This window comes from Solanum lycopersicum, chromosome 1 (genome assembly GCF_036512215.1).
Source record: "Solanum lycopersicum chromosome 1, SLM_r2.1".
NCBI lineage: Eukaryota > Viridiplantae > Streptophyta > Magnoliopsida > Solanales > Solanaceae > Solanum > Solanum lycopersicum.
The window spans coordinates 62,291,924-62,300,760 of NC_090800.1; the positions used below are offsets into that span (position 1 = coordinate 62,291,924).

Here is an 8,837-nt window from a genome sequence, read left to right on the forward strand (position 1 = left end):
ATTTGATCATTTTATCATTAAATATTAATAAATATAACGAATAAAATGAATACCAAAATATGTGTTTAACGTAACTAATGTCATGTAAAAAATGCAATTTAACAAAAATAGTGATTTAATTTAAATGAAAAAATATTTGAACGTCTTCAACGGGCTGTAACAAAAATAATTTAAATAAAATTAACTAATAAATTTTTTTGAAATATTGACAAATAAGGATAAATATTGATAATCTTATTTACAATTATAAAAATGTACTTTAAACTATTAAACAAGTATAACTTAAAATATGAACTTTGAAAATCATTAAACAGTGCACAACCACAAGCATGGTGACAGATCGTGATCCTCCTCACAGCAGCCTGTGGACCCCCTTTGTGGTTTGCCCTTCTCTCTTGTTCAATCTTAGTTGTGATTTTTGAGGTGTTTCAGTTATTAGACAATTCAAAACTATGAGTTGTACAAAATCATGAGTTATCTAAAATTATTTGCTCAAAATCACGAGTCAATTAACATAAGTGTTTTAGTGTATTAATAGAAAATGCTAAAATAAGTTTATTTAATGGAATATAAAAATGCAATTTTAATATGATTAAATAAAAGAGAAAATTATATATAATAGCAAACTAATAACCTAAAATAAATGGAGTAGCTAGAGTTTGATTTAATTGTACTCCATAGCAAACGTTTGCAAAAAATTTCTAAGCGCCTCTCTCCAAAATATCTCGCTCGCCACTCTCCTCCAATCTTTCGCTCGCTTCCTCACTTTTTATACAAAACAAGTGTATAAAAATTGTTTCTAATTGTATAAATAAGAGAAAATTGTATAAATACATATATTTTTGTTCCCCTCTCTCCCCTCTTCCAAATCTCGCTCGCCACTCTCTCAAATCTCGCTCGCCACCCTCGCCTTTCTCAGTTATACAAACAGAAGCGAAATGTATAAATTGCGTTTCTGTTTGTATAAAACGTGAGAAAATTATATATACACATGCAAGTACATATATTTTCGTCCTATACACTTATAATTATACAATAAAAATACTCCTCTGCCCAATTTCTTTTGCCTTTCTCTCTTTCTCGTTTTATACAATTTTCAAATTGTATCTAATTTCTCTCTTTCTCGTTTTATACAATTCGATTCAATTGTATATTCATTGTCAAGTCTCTTTTGTCTTTCTCTCTTTCTTATTTTATACAAATTCAAATTGTATATAATCATTCTATACACTTATAATAATACAACTTGTTTTATACAATTTGCTTCAACTATATATGTATAGCGAATTATATACTTTCTATGTTTGCTATGTAGTGCAATTATGCAAACTTTGCTATAATATACAAATATGAATTTTTTATTTGGTATATGTGAAAATTGCCCTAAATAAAATTGAACTAATAATTTGTTTAATATTTATTTGACAAGTGGGAAAAACAAGTGATACCAATATTAAGTAAAATCTAAAATAAACTAATAAAAATTACAATATTTCTAAAAATCAAGAGAAGTTATCGGTACATTGAATTAAAATAGAAAAAAATAAAATCATTTTAAAACTATTTATTAAATAAATAAAAACTCAAAAGTATTTATTTAAACTATTATATCTTATATTTATATAATTCACGTCTCTTTTAATAATATTTAGGTATCCAAACTAATAATTTATTTTTAAAATAAAATAAAAACAAAAATTAGACATAAATCAAAATAAAAACTTGTTTTTCAATGATGCACTTGTTCTTCATTGATCCACGAGAGGAGTCCGATTTTAGTTGATATTTTTCAAACAAAACAAAGAAAAGTTATTAGTGGCATATTTACGTGTACAGAAAACTCGATTTTAAAGTCAACTACGTTTCAATTGTAACACTCCCTCGTTTCAATTGTAACACTCCCTACTCAATTTCAAATTTAATCCTTTTTGCTTCGAGGGTTTTACTTCTTCTCAAATTTCAGAAGAAAGAAAACATAACATTGAGATCATATATATGAGGCTTTATTTATCTATTTTTTTTTTATATAGATTATTCTCATAACTTCTAAAAATATAAATTATTTAATCATAATTTAACAATTAATGTTTTTAATTGACAATATAACATATCTTGTAATCTTTTATGAAAGGGATAATGCACAAGTACCCTCAACCTATGCCCAAAATCTCAGAGACACACTTATATTATATTAAGGTCTTATATATCTCGTGAACTTATTTTGTTAATAATTTTCTACCCCTTTTGGCCTATGTGACAATATCTTGTGGGCATAATGCTGATTGACTTTTTTTTAAGCTAGTGCCACGTAGGTTGAAAATGGGTTGAAAATTACTTATAAAATAAGTTCAAGGGTAATAGTACCTTAATATAGTATAAATGTGTCTTTGAAATTTTGAGATAGGTTGAAGGGGTACTTGTGCATTTTCTCTTTATGAAACAAACATACATATATATAAGAAAATATCTTTGTGATAACCTAATTAGTTTGATATTGAAATGTCTAAAAATACATCTCAAAAAGAATTGAAGACAATATTGGTTGAATCAAATTCAAGCGAATTAAATAAATTAAGAATTAGAAAGTAACAGGTACAAATTTGATGTTGTACGATAAATCAATATATATATACCACGTGTTTAAATTTCTAATTTATTTTACTTTATCAAATCACGTAATAATAAAAATTACATTAATTTAATATAAAAACCGTCCGGATAAGTTTTTTCCTATTAGTCGTGTCAATTTAGCAATGGTAACAACATGTGTGTTATTGTCAATACTTTAAAATTAAGGACATTTTTAACTTTTGACATTTAGACATTTGAAGCTAACATAATCCTACAATACTTACGTGTCGAGATTAATTAATTTCTTTCATTTTAAACTTACATGTCATTTACTCTTGCTGCCAACATATATTCTCTGTGTATAAAGTTCCTTCATCTTCCTTTTGTTTAATCAATTTAATGGCCAACATCAGTCCTTATTAACGCTTACGCTAGGGTTTCAACCTACTGTTTATTGTTCTGACTCGACTTAGTTTAAATATTGATATTTAAATTAATAATTTTCTCAATCAAAAAGTGAATATTGTGGTTCACATTGAAGTAAATGTTAATTGGTAAAGGTGTCATGATTAATTACTTAGATATTGAAATATTGTCTCAAATATATAATTGTATTTTATTGCTTATTTCTTGATGATAGTACTCTAATTTCTGTTGAAATGTGATTCAATTTTTTGAAGCCTAATCTGTTCTCTGAACTTGACAATGTTACTTTCTAGATCCACATCATTAGCAAGGTCAAAGTCAGCTTCTTCATCAAAAGTCATGTGAGAATTTGGTTAGCAGTCTCTGAGTTCCCTTTGGATTATGTCTGCTACTTGGCCTCCACAATGTCATGTGAGAAGTTGATTATAATGTAGGCAATATGTGTTATATGTACTAAGTATGAAAGTTAGAGCAACATAACAAGAGCATCTCAAATGATTAATCAACATAAGATATAAACATATGAGATAGTAACAAAGCCATAACATAATCATTATAGTCATTACATCTTCTCCAATATATCATCATATAAACCATCATATAAACATAAGTCTACGTAAGATATAATAATGAACATAGGAGATGAGGCACAATCATATAAGTTCAGTTAACTCTTGGTCATAAATATCATAATAGCACCATTCTCAAGTAACCTCATGAAAAACATACATGTGCAAAGCAAAAATAACATCTCATAATACTATTCAAGCCAATTATCCCTTTTTGTCATCCTAATCATGGTCTATAGATATAGTTAACTCTTAAATCTTTCTACCATAAGGCAACCATACTCCTAAGTAATCTTAAGACACACTTGTGTAATGCATAAATGATATCCCAGAATATCCTTCACATTAAGCATTACTTTGAAGTCACTCTAGTCATATTTACCCTCCTTTGGTATCACTTAATGACTTACTTCAAGTAGACAAAGGAATTATCACTTTTAGTCAATCATATCTTGGGAGGCATCTAGCAACTATTCATCAAGCATCACTCATATAAGACAATACTCATAAAGAAACTTTTAGTCATACTTGTGCAAGACATGAGTAGCATCTCATACTACTGCTCATACTAATTAATCCCTAAGGTCATCATACTCATGTTTCTTAATTAGAGACTAGCTCTTCTTTTCAAAGTATGGAAACTCTAGGATGACACTTTACTAGGTCCATCTTAGTTCCTTCTCGTAGTGAACTCTAAAGATACATTATACCATTTTCGACTTGCAGAAACACCACGTAAGTGTAGCCTAAACTAGCAAAAAGTGTGGCCTTTGATAAAAGGCTACACTTTTGGACATTCAGCAACACTTTTTAGGGGCTGCCCAAAAGAAGCGTAACCTTTGACATTAGGCAACATTTTTTAAATGTTGTCATCTTTGGCTACACTTATAAAGCGTAGCCAAATAGGTATAAGGGCACGCTTTGAAGACGTGCATTAGCAACACCTATTTTTTGTTAGACTACACTTAAAAGCGTTGCCTTTTCAGATTTATTGGTCACACTTAAAAAGTGTTGCCTTTTATTGGTCATCTATTGCAACATTTATAAAGTGTAACTTTATATCTCATCTATTGCAACACTTATAAGGTGTTACTTTATATGTCAGCTATAGCAACACTTATAAATTGTTACTTTATATCTCATGTAGAGCAACACTTATAAAGTGTAACTTCAACATTTATAAGCCTACATGTAGCACAAATATATATAATATATTTACATACATACAAGTGACCTAAAACACAAAATAAACAAATTAATCATTAAATTGAAGCTATATATTTCAAATAAACTTCGAGAAATATTTCATGTACAACCAAAACACAGAAAGTGATTGCTTAAAGATCTCTAATACCAACAAGTTCCAAAAACCCAAAAGTGTCATTCAAACGTATATGACAACAATACAAAAATTTCTTCATCTTTTGCCACAATAGATCGAGTTTACTTCTAGCCAAATTCAAATTCAATTACCTGCATTTTCCTGCACATTTAAAATAAAATTATAAGTTTGTGAATTAATTGATGGAAGTGCATAATCAGAGAGAATTCACTGTAAGAAAACCAATCCAAATCTAAATACAATTTCAATGTAAAAATTACACATTATAAGGACTACAACATTTGTGCAGTCTTCTGTTGTTGGCTCTCAATTTTAATGCAATACATAATTCAGAATATTATCTTGAGTAGTGATTCCTATTGTGTCTCCATGGAAAATTTCAAAACATCCCATGTCATGAAGTTTATTTGCAACATATGTCTCTTTTGAAGGTGAAATCAGTCCATCAACTGGGCACCCAATAGCACAGGATACATATCTGCCAAGAAATACTCTAAAGCTGATGCAAAGTAGATTACTAGAAGTACTAGAACACGGTGATTCAAAGTCACAGTGATAAAGAAAACAAAGAGCACACAAAATGCATGTCCAATGTGCAGAACCTTCTTCAGTATTGAAGGTAAAATCGAACTAACTTAGCCTTGTGCTCAAGTATCAGATAACTCATTACCCACAAATTCATATTGCTAGAGTTTGGAAGAAGATGGAATAGCTCGTTATCTCCTACACTTTCTGTATTAAGCAAAACATACTTCACATATGGAACAAAACAGAAACTAAAACCTGTAAACAAAAATAAAACACGGGAAGTTATTGATCATTTAGCTACTTATATTCAAAATCTATTACAGTGTAAAAGATCAAAAGAGGGTGTCTTTCCAAATCTTAGAAAAAAACATGTGACTTAGTGATGATAATACTTCTAGATATAGGTGGCAGATGATGTAAATCATGTCGAGTAAAAGGGGATGTCTCTAAGAGGATATTACCTAATTAGTGCATGCAACTACAAGGAAATAAAGTTATGTCTGCAGTAATTTGACAAAAGCTAACTTAGGGAAAGGACTACAATTTTGCCTTGGTATACCCTACACTGGATAACGTAGATGTCACAATTAAGCTTCATTTTGAGTTTTTGACTGAAAAACTGTCATCGAAAAAAAGTAACCAGCACAAGTCTCCCTTTAAGTGAATTGCACATTGTGCTAGCCAATTGTGCAGCCATTTCTCGATCCTCCTGAATCCACAATAATTATTCAATTAAGAAAATTCTATAAAGACGCATTTGACCCTTATATGCAAGGACATTCGTACCTCGATGCTATCCTCTCCAATCCACCAACATAAGTAATAATCTTCTTTTCGTTCGTGAGAATGGTATGTGTAGAGAACTATGTAGCAATCTCCACCGTAGAATTTACCAATGTCTTCTTTGGGTATCTGAGTCTTTGCACTGCCATCGATACGCCAAACCTGACAAATTTTACATTTTCAGTGAAGACTGAGCTGGCCAAATTATGACATGGAAAACATTCTGATGATCAGATACAGACCTCTATCTTTCCACCTTCTTCAAGCAAAGGCGGGACTTCTTCATCGACAGAAGTACTTTCGCTAGCAGCTTTGACAGCAGCACCTTGTTGCTTCACCAACGGTGAAAGGGCTCAACATGGACAAAGTTAAAACTAACTCAAACCAGAAACACACAAAATCTTCACTCTCTCATAATAACTCTACATGCTACTTTTCCTCGTCCATCCTCAGGGGCAGGTGTTGATCCTGATGGCCAAGAGTCAAAATTGGACTTAAATGAATGCGTCTCATAGCCTTGAATAATCCGGATAATACGTGTTGACTTGGGTCTATTTTGATTGGCAAGATATTCCTGAAAATTATTGAGTCATTCAGAAATGAGAAACTATACCACACAAGAACATGGAAGATCTACCTCTGCTGTTTGAATGGTACTTTTCCTCTCCTCGAGCTGAGTATGACGGCCTACCCAAGTGAAAACCTCGGAACCACAGTCCAAAATATAGCATTTATCATTTTCCAAGATGGATTTTGTAAGTTCACCATCCAACTTATTGACCTAACCATCAGTAATGCTGCAAAAGAGGACATAATTCACCTTTAGCACCCACCAACAACAACAAAAGGTTGATATACAAAATTTAGTTACAAGTAACAACCCCGAGGGCCATCTATTGAAAGACGTTATGTCCAGCAATACATGGTCTCTCAAGGATATCAAGAAAACTTTGATATAGAGTATCATAAACACGAGAAACTGCTTGACACTCGTGATTATAGGTAAACGATTCAACATTCCCTATAAAGTTGAGCAGTAGTTCTCTCAGGAACGATATCATCATCGGTAGCAACCTTTTTGCTAATTGGGGCAAAGCCACCAAACAGAACCCAAAATGATCCAGAACTTGACTCAGCTTGTAAATTTCCATCATCTGAGTTATGCAATAGGGAAAGAGTTATAAAATTCTAGAGGAAGAATTAATTCGATAAATATCGCATGTCTCATAGTAGTTACATAGCAATTCTGTTCAAAGCATTAGCAGTAATAATGCAACAACATCCATTATCCTAAACAGTCGTTGTGGAGGACTTATACGAGCAACAAATACTTGTAAGCAGTATGTAGTGATAGTACAAACCAAGACAGTGTAAAAACTAAAGAGGGGGAGCAGACCCTCTCGCGAACATCTCAGGTGTTCAATCACTTCTTCAATGGGGATTTTCTCCAGATCAAGAGTATCATTTTTATCTCTTTGAGGCTTATAGCTTTCACCATCTTCGTAAACCAACAGCAACAAGTCAAAAATTACGCAGAAAAAGGACTGATAATCAATTAACCAGACTACCACTATCTAAATAATTTTTATAAAATAATCATAGAATAAAACACATTAGCAAAGAAAGGTATGTTTAGAAGTTCTCTTCAATTCTCCCAAGGTTTAACCATGTTTACAATAATGTCTTTATTTACTTGTATCTCTAAAGAATTTTTTTTTGTTAAGCTCAATATTCCTAGGGCTAATTTTGACGTTCAAATTATTTTTAATTTCTTCCACTAGATTGAAATTTCAGCAATAACAATCCCAAACTAATAAATTACTTCTAAACACAAAATAAAAATTCAATTAATTGGCTATTTTTAGTACTACATGATTAGAAGAGAGTGAAAAGGAATTTTAGATGTATGAAATTGATACTTACGCTTGATGAAATTGGTTTTAAGCTTCAAATCTTCGATCTTCAGTTCCTCAATCGATCCCTAGTTCGTCAACATTAGCTCAACTCAACTCAGCTATTCCGATTTTGGAGAAGAGAATCAACTCATCTCTTTTGATTTTGAGCTCTTCTCTTCAGTCTTCAACTTCCTCTGTTCAATCTTCAGCTTCTACTTTTTGATTTGAAGTCTTAGAGAAGAGAAATTATGTGCTTTTTCGTATAGGAAAGAACCTGCGTTGGGTTCTACTCTTAAGCATTGTGTTCTAAGCCCCAATTTTTTTTCCAATTCCCAGATAAAAAAGTTTTTAATAATGTTTTATAATTTTTTTTGGCCAAAAATAATGGGAGGGGGGGGGGGGTTGAAAATGTTGGAGGGAATCTAATATTTAGTGAAAAAGTTTAGGCCACACTTCTAAAGTGTTGTTTTTACAATTATAAAAATAGCTACCTTTAAAAGTGTGGCCATAAATATACATAATTGTTGCCATTTATTTCATACTATTACAACGCTTATAAAGTGTAGTCTATATCATTAAAGGGTACACTTTTTAAGCGTTGCCAATATTATCGTTGTGAAAAGTTAAAAAATTAGGCTACATTTAAAAAGTGTTCCCAAAAATATATTAGGCAACACTTTTCAAGCGTTGCTCATATTTAGTGTAGCCGTAGCCCTAAAATGG

At 31.2% G+C, this 8,837-nt stretch overlaps 1 long non-coding RNA gene across 5 annotated transcripts; it reads right to left on the minus strand.

Moving 5' to 3' along the window:
- Window positions 1–4,808: 4,808 nt before the first annotated feature.
- Window positions 4,809–8,442, minus strand: LOC104646673 (uncharacterized). 5 transcript variants are annotated; one of them, XR_740838.4, is made up of 6 exons: window positions 8,143–8,442; window positions 6,857–7,016; window positions 6,462–6,793; window positions 6,223–6,381; window positions 6,001–6,145; window positions 4,809–5,049 (listed from the first exon to the last, which is right to left on the minus strand). It is a non-coding gene; the product is annotated as an uncharacterized lncRNA (long non-coding RNA). The 5 variants fall into 5 exon arrangements; XR_740840.4 differs by having other exon boundaries at window positions 5,996–6,145; XR_003246279.2 differs by having other exon boundaries at window positions 5,579–6,145.
- Between the last annotated feature and the right edge of the window lie 395 nt (window positions 8,443–8,837).